Raw genomic sequence first — 12,128 nt, forward strand, 5'->3', positions numbered from 1 at the left:
AGGGACATGCTTTTGTAATTGTTTGACTACATAACATGCCTGTTCATGTAAAAGTCTTATATTATGGCTAATAAAACATTACAATAGGTGACAATATGTTATGTAATCCCACCTTGAATCCAAACTACTAGATTGTAAATCCACATGGCAGTACCATATATTGAAATGCCATATCTCCATGTATAGCAGCAAATGCACATTTATTACGTTTACTATATTCCTCCTGCTGGAGTTCTAAATAGCCACAACAAAATGTAAAGCACAAGGTCTAAATGTTTAATTGTATATCTATTCATGTTTAAAATTTAATTAATATCCTTTATAGGGGCGAAAAACCCCCCACACCTGTCCTCAACAAACTCCGCTATTATGACCAGTATCATTAATAGGGAAGATGTTTGACCCTACTAGCTAAGCTATTTTAAGTGCATGGTTTACCTGTGTCATAAGAAACTTGAAGTAAAGTACATCGCTCTGGGGCATGAACTTGCTCATATTAAAGTCAACTGCAGTATTGCTACTGACTTTACTAGGAGCAGGATTGGACTCCTGGTTGTAAACTTGTCTGCTGCAAAAGGAAATTACCCTAACTGAGCTCCTATTCTATTATCCTGACTCATTATTTTCAACTGTCTGCAAGAGGATAAATTGGTACAGTATGCACATTGCTACAGTATTCACACTACTACATTATTGCAAGGAATATTGATTTCCTTAACATTAATATTCATCATTTTTTGTTTGAGACTTTTATGCTCACTGAAATTGAATTGATGTGATTGCATGTTTCTTGTATGTGTAAAAAATGTTGTTTATCAAATAACTGCATTCTGCAGGTTACTTTGAAATCAAAATATCAACTGTGCAGTTCATTCTTTCTGCCTTGGTTTCTATCCAGTTTGCTGTTTCTAAATATCATGTTGGCTAGGCAGTTAGCACTTCTCGAAGGAGCCTTATACTTCAAGCTGGCTGTCTTTGACTTGCTGCTCAGAATATCCCAAGGTGCATTACCTTTACCTTTCCAGGTCCCTGAAGCTTATGCTAACAGTCATTTTAACTGACTGTCATTTTTTCTGCTGTATCAACTACATATAAAATATGGATTTTTTTCCTTTTTGCTCTACAGAGATAGGGATTTTTCTCACTCAAATCAATGGCTAAAACTTGCTTCTTGTTTATCCTTTTATCTTGAGTGAATTCTGACTATAACCTTTCAATAAAAATAGAAGTGAAAGATAGAGGGGGGATTGCAGCTAACACTCAGAACAGGAGAGAGAGAATACTCTGCATAAAAATGTTAGGCTATACTGTTAAAATGCAAATAAAATAGAACTTACTGTATGTTGACGCTGTATAATAGCATAAAGCTTCCTAATATACATAAAGCAGTCTCTATGTATATATTATAATATTCAAGGAAATTAACCAGACATTACAAGTTTTGTGTTTCAACTTTCAATAGTCTATTACAATATTTTTTTATAATATCTTAAAATCTGCCCCATCCCCCCCACTTTATTCCAGAAAATAAAATAAACCAAACCTGAACAGAAAAGGTAACAATCAAGGATCACTACTGCGTTGAACAACTTCCTTTAAGGAAAAGGTTCCACTTTTAGCTGCCAGTAATTCCAAGTCTAAAGTAAGTTAATCCTCTTACCTTTTTCACCAATGTAAAGTGAATCTAGCTTGGCTCTGTGATGCACTGCTCAGTGCTGGTTCTCTGTCTGCTTTCCCTCTGCTGCCTGTTACAGTATCTCCACTGCTGGATGTACTTGCATCTAACTGGGGCTCCCTCTCTCCCAGAATCACTTTTAACTCAGGCAGGCAGGGAGCTGAAGCCAAAGGGATTCTCTATCTGATTGGTTTTCATTCAGTGCCCATGATTAATAAGAAATGTCCCTCACACAGAGAGATATTGCTGCTGATGGAGCCGCAGTGCTCAACATGAGAAGGTTTGGGGCTTGGGGGAGTGCAGGCTTTGCCAGGCATACAGTGATTTGCAAGTGAATGCAGTGGGAGGCTACCAAGAGAGGGCTTGTCAAAGGACTTCTTTTTGATAGGAATGAGGCCTCTGGGTTTTGAAGTCTCAGTTAATCAGTCCAGTTTAATCTGTTCATTTTAATAAAAAGATGAAGGCATTGTCTGTACCTGTAAATCATCTGGAGAAAAGATTTACCTGCATTATCTATTGTTGTGATTCCAATGCCATTTGTGCACACAACAAACACTGGAAGAATTTGATTATTATCCGGGCCAGGTGCAGGGAAAAAGATTTGAAGTTGGAAAGAGAAGAAGTTGAAGAAGATCCCCCACCCATTCCCAGTGTTTACAAGCATAAGATTCATTTACAGAGATTACTAAATGAGGGAGTGTTATGTACTCAAGAATATGCTATAAGCCCACATTTTAAGAATGCTTCAACTTGTCATGGTAAGAGTTTTAGCAACAGTTTTAACTGATATTGTAGTTTCTGCCGCTAAGGTAACAAATTTCCTGCTTCACAGTGCAGTCTGATTACCTACAAGGGGCAGGAAGGAATCTCTGTTTCCAACTTTCTACCTCCCCCACTGTGAGCAGTATATGTTTAAGTTAGATATGTTCTGAATTGGTTTGCACCTACGTTTTGAAACATTCAGATAATGGCCTCATACCACCACGAACTGATGGAAATATAAATATAAAACCCCATCCCTGATCCATCTTTTTGTGGGCGTTATTTCCAGTTCACTGGCATAAGCATGGTGAACCAATTAACTTGTAAAGACCTCTTAGGGACTGTTACTGGTCAGGATCATTGGTGCAGAATATGGTCCATCCACGCTGCAAATATACCTTTCACTGGGCATGCGGGGATGGTGTAGGGCAACAGCGGAATAGCCAAATGTCTATGGGGAGCACCACTGAAATAGTGCAAAAGGCCTATGTTCCTACTCTTTGGCTAATTTAGAAGTGCATTTGTGTTTCAAATGCAGAGATGCAACAGTACCTCATATGTAGGGCTCTACTGAATTCACAGTCCATTTTGGTCAATTGCACGGTAATAGGAATTTAAAAATCAAAAATTTAATGATTTCAGCTATTTAAATGTGAAATTTCACAGTGTTGTGATACTAGGGTCCTGACCCAAAAAGGATTTGTGTGGGGGTTGCAAGGTTATTGTAGTGGGGGTTGCGGTATTGCTATCCTTACTTCTGTGTTGCTGCTGGCAGCAGTGCTGCCTTCAGAGCTGGGCAGATAGAGAATGGGGGCTGCTGCTGGTTGGGAGCCCAGCTCTGAAGGCAGATCTGCCACCAGCGACAACAAAGAAGTAAAGATGGCATGGTATGGTACTGCCACCCTTATTTCTGCACTGCTCTTGGCAGGGTGCTGGCTTCAGAGCTGGGCCCCCGGCCAACAGCCCACCGCTCTCTGGTCACCAAGCATTGAAGGCAGCGTAGAAGTAAGGGTGGCAGTACTGTGACCCCTGTAAAATAACGTTGCAACCCCCATGCAAATCCCTTTTGAGTCAGGACCCCCAATTTAAGAAATGCTGGTCTCCCCCATGAACTCTGTATAGTATAGGGTAAAAGCACACAAAAGACCAATATCAGAGGGGTAGCCGTGTTAGTCTGGATCTGTAAAAGCAGCAAAGAGTCCTGTGGCACCTTACAGACTAACAGATGTTTTGGAGCATGAGCTTTCATGGGTGAATATCCACTTCGTCGAATGCATGTACATTCATCTACATGCATCTGACGAAGTGTGTATTCACCCATGAAAGCTCATGCTCCAAAATGTCTGTTAGTCTATAAGGTACCACAGGACTCTTTGCTGCTTTTACAAAAGACCAGATATCTCGGGGAGGAGACCAGATTTCACGGTCTGTGACATGTTTTTCATGGCTGTGAATTTGGTAGGGCCCTACTCATATATAAGTACTGACACCAGTTCATACTTGTGAAGTAGTATTAGGGTTATTGGTTTGGATTTTTCAGGGAGAAAAAATCTGCTCATCACTGCAGAGAAACTTTATTAAAATAAAGAGCAGTGTTAAGATGACAATACAGAGGAGGAGCAGAATATTATATAGGGCAAATCTGATGACCTATAGGACTGGAGTAACAGAAATTAAATTAAATTTAATAGTCCAAACTGCAAGGTCATGCATTAAGGGACTAACAATAAGAACTTCTGCTGTAAGCCAGGGCCTCATTGGAGTACAATAGAGTGGTACTCAGTTATACAACTGAGGACCACAAAGACCTGGGTGTAGTAGTAGAACTCAGAATGACTGTGAGGCAACAGTGTGGTGCAGCTGTTGAAAATAAATAAATAAATAAATAAATAAAATAAACAAGCCAATGCAATCCTAGAATGTATCAGGAGAAGTATTTTACTGTAGATGTAGGGATGTAGATTACTGTACAAGGCACTGGTAAGACCTCATTTGGAATACTGTATACAGTTTTGGTCACCCGTGTTCAGGAAAGATTAATTCAAACTGGATTAGGTGCAGAGAATGACTGCTAGGATGATCAGGACAATGGAGTGCCTATTTTATGAGAGGACAGTGGAAGAGCTTGGCTTATTTAGCCTAGCAAAATGAAGGCTATGAGGGAATATGGTTGCTCTCAATAACTATATCGGGGTAAACACCAGGGAGGGGGCTGTGCTATTTAAGCTAAAGGACAATGTTGACACAAGAACAAATGGGTATAGACTGACCATGAATACGCTTAGGCTGAGAATGAGAGAGTTTCTAAGCATCAGAGGAGTAGGGGTAGTGGGGTCAAACAATCTAATTAGTCTTAAAATGGAGCTTGTTAAATCTATGAATGGGATTATATGATGGGGTTGATATGATAGCAGGGGGCTGAAGCTGATGACCCAGGAGATCCCTTCAGGTCCTATGTCTTATGTTCCTGTGTAGATCAATCAGCCAAATTGAGTGCTTTAAATAACAAAGAATAATTTACTTATGAATAGATTCTTCCTTAATACCACCCACCTACCCCCAGTGATTGAGAATCATCAAGCCTATGTTTACAGCAAGCTGTTTCTAATGACCCATTTCACTGTCAGACATCCCATTTGAAATTCTTAAGGACCTGATCCAATCCATATCAAAATCAGTGACAGTCTTTCCATTAACTTCAGTGGTAATTGGGCTGAGCCTTAAATTAGCTAATTTCTACTCTGTGATTCTATGCACACATACAATTCCACTGAAGTAAGTGCGTGCATGTGTGTAACAGAAGGCAGATTTTGACCTATTATTTTGAAAGCCAAGGTGAAAACAAAAAAACAATTAATGTATCTTGTCTAAACATGTAGAAAACAAGGAAAGTTTTAATAAGCACTTTTATCTCATGCTTTGTCTGCTTTAATTAACAGTAGAAATACTGAAAAAAGTTAGATGATAGGATTCTTGTCTTCACTAGTGACACAGAATTATGTGTTCAGTCAATAGCAAAGCAGAATAGGACATCTTGGGCCCCAGTTTGGGGCCATATGCCATGTGCTTTTGATGCTCCACTGGCACAAGTAGCCTTAAGCCTGGTGACTTCAGCATGTGTGAGATTTTCCCTGAATACCAGGATGCTTGGAGGTGTAGAATCATCATATTGGCTCCTGTGTGACCCCTGTACAGGTTGCCAACAGGGGCTTGCCTGGCAAGGGTAGCCAGGGCTGCTGTTTGCCTCAGCATTCTTTATACCTTTTGGGGGTATACTAACCTGTGCTAGATTAGCCTCATGCAGAGAAGCCCCAAGGGCATGTCTGTATCCTTCTCCCATTCGACTCCACAAAGTGCTCCTCAGCCCTAGCTGAGCATCTAGCCCCTTGCCTAAAGACAGCCATAGCCCAACTCAATACCAGGCATGCAGTGCTCAGGTGGGAAAGGCTGGTTCTCCAAGGGTGCCATATTTAAGCTCTGAGTAAAACAAACAGCACTGTTTATATTAGCCTGTTCCTTCTCATATATTTTTATTTTTCAAAATATAGCACAATAACTGCTATAGGGAAAAATGCTATACACTAAAAAAAATAGACGATTTCTAATACGAACATCAGACTATGATGATACACATGGTAAAAAGCTTTATAAAATATAACATAAAAGGGATAAGTATCAATCAGGAAGACAAGAAGGAAAAGGTTTTGGAGGGCTTCCATATTGATATAAAAGAAGAGCAAGCAAGAGCAGAATCTGTATGAGTGCTATAACTTGTTGAAAGATACCCCAGGAGACAGAAAAAATAGATTTCTCCTTGGAAGAGTAATCAGCAGCTATAGACATAGGAAAGTAGAATGTGTACCAAAGGGTGCAGCAGGATTTACTTTGATTTCAAGCCAGGCCGTATTTCACAGAAGTTGCTTTGTGAAGCCTTTCTGGAATCAAGCCTTTTTTCTTCTTTTTAAATAGAAAGCATACTGAGCTTTGTTTGTTGGAGTCCATAGTAAAAACTCATAATAAGCCTAGTCCTGTGAGGCTCTGAGTGTCTCCTGACTTCAGTGGGAGCTGAGAGCACAAAGCATGATGCAGAATCAGGCTGTCTGCTATGTTAAATAGGTTTGTGTTCAATCATTTTTTACTCCTAATTTATTAGTCTCTTGGTGTGTGATTTATATTTACTTGCTTAGGCAAATCTAAATTCAAATTAATGCAACAATTTTACATTTTCTATCAACATGCAGGATACCATAATAGCCCTATCACGTGGTTTCATTAGTTATTTTAATCTCATCATCACAGAAGCTCTTGGCCAGTTCAGCTACAAAAAGACCACATCCCTTTGGTATTTGCCATGGTCCCATGGGAAGCAAGGTAAGATAAGGTATGGCAAGGTGTGGTAAGATCGCATGGGAAGGAAATATAAGGGGGAAAACAGTTCAAGAGACCTGGCAGTTTTTCAGAGAGACATTATTAAGGGCACAAGAACAAAATATCCCACTGCGTAGGAAAGGTAGAAAGTATGGCAGGAGACCACCCTGGTTTAAACAGGAGATCTTCAATTATCCAAAACCCAAAAAAGAGCCCTACAAAAAATGAAAACGAGGTCAAATTACAAAGGATGAATATAAATAAATAACACAAGTATGTTGGGACAAAATTACAAAGGCAAGGCACAAAACTAAATTAAACTAGCTAGAAAGGATGAGAAGAAAATATGCTACAAGTGTATTAGAAGCAAGAGGAAGACCAAAACCCGGGTTGGCCCATTATTCAGTGAGGAGGAGGGGGAACAATATCTGAAAATATGGAAATGGTAGAAGTGCTAAATGTTTTTTTTTATTTCAGTTTTCATCAAAAAAGTTTAGTTCCGATTGGACATCTAACATAGTGAATGCCAGTGGAAATGAGATTGGATCAGAGGCTAAAATAGGGAAAGAACAAATTAAAAATTCCTTAGACAAGATAGATGTCTTCAAGTCAGCAGGGCCTTATGAAATACATCCTAGAATACTCAAGGAGCTGACTGAGGAGATATCTGAGCCTTTAGCAGTTATCTTTGAAAAGTCATGGAAGATGACAGAGATTCCAGAGGACTGGAAAAGGGAAAATATAGTGCCAATATATAAAAAGGGAATTGAGGACAACTTGGGAATTACAGACCAGTCAGCTTAATTTCAGTACCTGGCAAGATAATTGGGCAAATAATTAAGCAATCAGTTTGCAAACACCTGGAAGATAATAAGGAGATAAGTAACAGCATGGATTTGTCAAGAACAAATCATGTCAAACCAATCCCTCGGCCTGCACCATTTCCAGCAGTTCCCATTGGCCTGGAGCAGCGAACCACAGTCAGTGGGAGCCATGATCAGCCAGACCCACAGATGCGGCAGGTAAACAAACCGGCCTGGCCTGCCAGGGACTTTCCCTAAACAAGAGGCATCCCAAGTCTGGGAAATACTGGTCTAGATAATACTTAGTTCTGCCATGATTATAGGGGACTGGACTAGAGGACCTCTCAATGTCCCTTCCAGTCCTATGATTCTATGATGATGAAATGCAAACTTTTTTTTTTTAAAGGGAAACACCTATATTAATCCATAGTTCATCCCAGTTGCCAGATCATTCCTTCCTGTGTATATAGCAACGGAGGAGCACCGTGGGACACATCATGGCCTTGAGACTCAAAAGTATTTACTCTAGCTTCCCCTCTGGAATGTTGGATGGGATAACCCATGGGAAGGCAGTGTCCATGGTTCTGCATTCCCACAGTTATCCTGAGATCTGTTGGGAAAATCAGGTTGGTCATTGCTAGTAACATTTTTCCATATATAGGGTGCAGTTCATGAGCTTTTTAATAGGCTCAGTGTTAGAGATATTGTATAAGGTGTCTCTAATGTTCCTCTAATAGAGGAAAAATTGCAGAAAATTCTGAGAATGGAACAGTTAAGACACACATGAATAACAGCCTTCTTCAGACTTGCAAGAGCAAAACTGATCAATTTTTTCATTCAAGCACTGTACATTTTGACCAAAGTCCATAAAGCTCTGTGAAGCATAAGGAAACCAGATTGAGTTATCACCATTAATTTAAAAATTGCATGTAAGCTCTTCTATATAGTCTCCTAGTCAATCATATCAAGAGAAAACAATTAGCTCTTCTCCTAGCTTTTCTCCAAAGCTTCTAGTCTCTTCCTGTAAAAGGCATTAAGTGATTTAGAAATGAAGAGGAACATGACTTCTCCCTCTCTAAGACTTAATTAGTGCGATTTCATTCCCTGACCTCAGACCTCAGAAGAGAAAACTGTAAAGACACTTACTCCTGCTATAGGGCTGAAAGAACTTCATTAAAATGTTGTTTGGCATGTACAGCATAGTTAATAATATAATTTGATTCGAGGTTTCTGAATCCATTCTCTACTCCAACAAGTCCCATTTTCCTAATGTTCAGGGCATAGTAGGGAGGGACTGTGTAAATACTCAGCAAAAGTCCTGGGCAGCCCAACACAGTATGTGAGATGGTCACTGCTCTCTCATGTAGCCTGCTTTGCTCCTTGGAAATAGTGAACCCAAAGGTTTGTATCCAAGGTAGATGATCCACAGTTCTGTGTATCTCAATACATGATCAGGTCTCCCTGGGTATTATGCAACTATCTTAACTATAGAACAGAGGGCCAGATTTACAAAAAAAGTATTTAGGAGCCTAAAGATGCAGATATGTACCTAGTAGGATTTAGAAAAATGACTAAACAGGTGAGACACTTAATTCCCATTGAATGTCAATAGGAGTTAGTCACCTAACCCGTTTAGGCATCTTTTATAAATTCCACTAGATGCCTATCTGTATCTTTAGGCTCCTAAATACTTTTGAAAATCTAGTTCAGGGTCCTTATGTTCAGGAATGGTTGAATCCGTTCAAATTTAATTGAATCTGACAACTCGGTTTTAGAGAGACAAGGTAGGTGAGGTAATACCTTTTATTGGGCCATCATCTGTTAGTGAGAGTGACAAGCTTTCAAGCTTACCTCACCCACTCTGTATCTCTATGCTGGGACCGACATGGCAACAATAACATTGCAAACATAAGGTTTATGGAAGTTCAGGAAAAAAAGTTTAGAGATTCAGTTTGGATAAACGTTTGAGTACACATAGAAACCTTCATCTGCCATGACTTCATAGTCTTGATCTTGAAAGTCTTCTCTTGGTGTATGTCATGTGACAATGATAAAGAATGGCAAAAACAAAAAAATGTTTTTGTCTGAAATCAAGCAATCAAGGAACTTTGTCAGGCTAAAGGAAACAGTATTATCCCTAAAGCGACTTTGTCTCTGTTTGTGTTGCTGCATCACTGCAGTCCTGATGGGCCTGACTCTGCTGTGCTTTCTACAAAGTGCAAATAAAAATGCTACCAGATCAGATTAATACCATTTAACCCCCACTTTGCTTGGAGGGGGGGGCAGGGGGATAACCACACAAGATTCAATCTACTGGGGAACCAGGTCCTCTGTCTAGTACCTGCCCAGCCCTCTTCTGTCTGGCTTCTGGCTGCTAAAGATGTAAAGAATCAATACAGATGTATAATCTTCCAAGTGCAGAACATTGTTTTTCTTCACTACCATTGCAAGTGCAACTCCTGTATGTCAGTAAGAAGATTAGTTAGATGAAGTCCTCCACCCTGCAGTGGTAATATATGTCAAAACCACTGTTAATTCACTCCCATATCGAGTGTTGCCAACTCTGATGATTTTATTGAGTCTTGTGGCAATTGTTGGGATTTTTTTTTTTAAAGCCCCAGTTCCCGTGGTCAAATGATTAGGCAATTTTTTTTCATATTTTAAGTAAGTTCCTTGCCTTCAAGGTTGTGAAGAAAAGCTGGAAAATGTGACCCAAATGCACCCTAAAGTCTCAAAAATCAGAACGGAAATAATAAAAAAAACCCCTGTATGTTTTACTATTTGTTTAAAATTTATCATGCCAATTTATTTTTAAGTCAACCTCAGAATATTTTGGGCCCTGAATCCTGATTTTAATATGTTTCCTTGAAGGGTACAGAAGGATGAAAAGTGGAGAGAGAATGAGTTTGTCTGAGGACACATGGGTTTATGGGATATCTCCAGATGGTATTAAAATACTTTGCTGTGTTTTCCCTTTTCAGAGTTCGGTCCTGACCCATTCAAGCCAAAAGGAGTGTTGCTATTGATTTTGCAATATGGAGTCAATGATCCTTATGGCTGAATTCTGCTACTAGGTAGGAGTAACTTGGTGTTTATGTAGGGTCACTCTCATTAATGCAGCTGGGGTAATCCTGTGCTCCAATTCTTTCCCATAACATCATTTTTTAAACTTGTGCAGTTCCATATCCCTGTTTTGCACAGAATTAAGCCCAGTGTAGGGCCCAATCCTCTCATCTTTGCCCCCAGCCATCTCCTATTGGCTCTAATAGGTGTTTTCCTTAATGAGGGATCAAGCCATATGTAATTAATAAAACCTTGTTGTCTGCAAGACTTTCGTTAATTAGATTGGGGTCGTCCTATTAAAGAGAGGAGATTGCCATACTGACACCTATTTAATGATCTCAATCATCCTTTATGAATATCAGAATAGTGATTTTATAAATATACTATTGAACTACAACATATTTGAGACCTGAATATTTTCCAGAAGGTTAATGAAAAATCCAGAACCATTGTAAGTATTAGTGTAACCATACACATATCAAGCTTCCTTAAAGCAAAGTTAATTGCACCATAGACTATTTACTAAAATGCAGTTAAAAACTGTGGTCATATTCTGCCATCATGTAAGTGCTTTTGAAATTGGAAAAGAGGGAAAGAGATTTCAGAAGGGAGGACAATTTAACAGAGGGGTAAAAATAAAGAGGTGAAGAAGAAAAGTGAGAGGAACATATATTAGGCAATCTAAATCTGAGACCAGATCATCCTGGTCCCAATCTGAGGTACAGCAGTTTTGTGGTCTGTACTGTGCATACAATATAGTGGAAGCAATATAAACAGATCCCAAGAGCTATTGAGCACACACAACTTCCAATGACTGTAATAGGAGCAGATAGTTGTCTTGCATCTTGTAGGAGAAGGGCGAGCTACAGTTGTGCAGTACACTTTTAGGTGCTCCCAAAGATGGCTGACAGAGACAAAACAACATGGTTACTTAACATATAGAAAATCTATCCACAGGTTTGTATGATGCCAACCATGAACTTTAACATGTACCTGAATCCTCAGTGCTGACCTTTATTATGATTATTTATTTGTACTGGGGTACCACAGAGAGGCCTCCTCTGAACTGGGGCCATATTGTTCCCATCCCAATGAGCCTAAAGTTTAAATCCACAAGACAGACAAAAAGTGGAAGGGGAAACAAAGATGCAGAGAAATCTCAAATTATCTCGAAGGTCATCCAGGAGATCACTGATGGGGCAAGGCAAAGAGACCAGGTCTAGGCTCCCAGCCTAGTTGCTCTATCCAATTGACCATGCTGCTGATCTGAGATCAACCATTGCAAGCTGTCAGCAGCTTAACTGTGGCAACATTGCTCCTGGCACTGGGAGAATGGAAGAACAAGAACTGATATGTGCCTTCTGTTCTCTCACACATCAGTCAGTACTCCAGTACTGTGCAGCTTGCCAGTTTAATAATAATCCTTTTATCAACAGTAGGATCCAATGGACACCTAT

At 39.6% G+C, this 12,128-nt stretch overlaps 1 protein-coding gene across 1 annotated transcript in view; it reads right to left on the reverse strand.

Annotated features, from left to right (window-relative positions):
• The window catches only part of VDAC3 (voltage dependent anion channel 3), a 441,629-nt gene that overhangs the window by 257,183 nt on the left and 172,318 nt on the right, over positions 1-12,128 (reverse strand). The window lies entirely within an intron of this gene.

This window comes from Chelonoidis abingdonii, chromosome 2 (assembly GCF_003597395.2).
Source record: "Chelonoidis abingdonii isolate Lonesome George chromosome 2, CheloAbing_2.0, whole genome shotgun sequence".
NCBI classification, from domain to species: domain Eukaryota; kingdom Metazoa; phylum Chordata; order Testudines; family Testudinidae; genus Chelonoidis; species Chelonoidis abingdonii.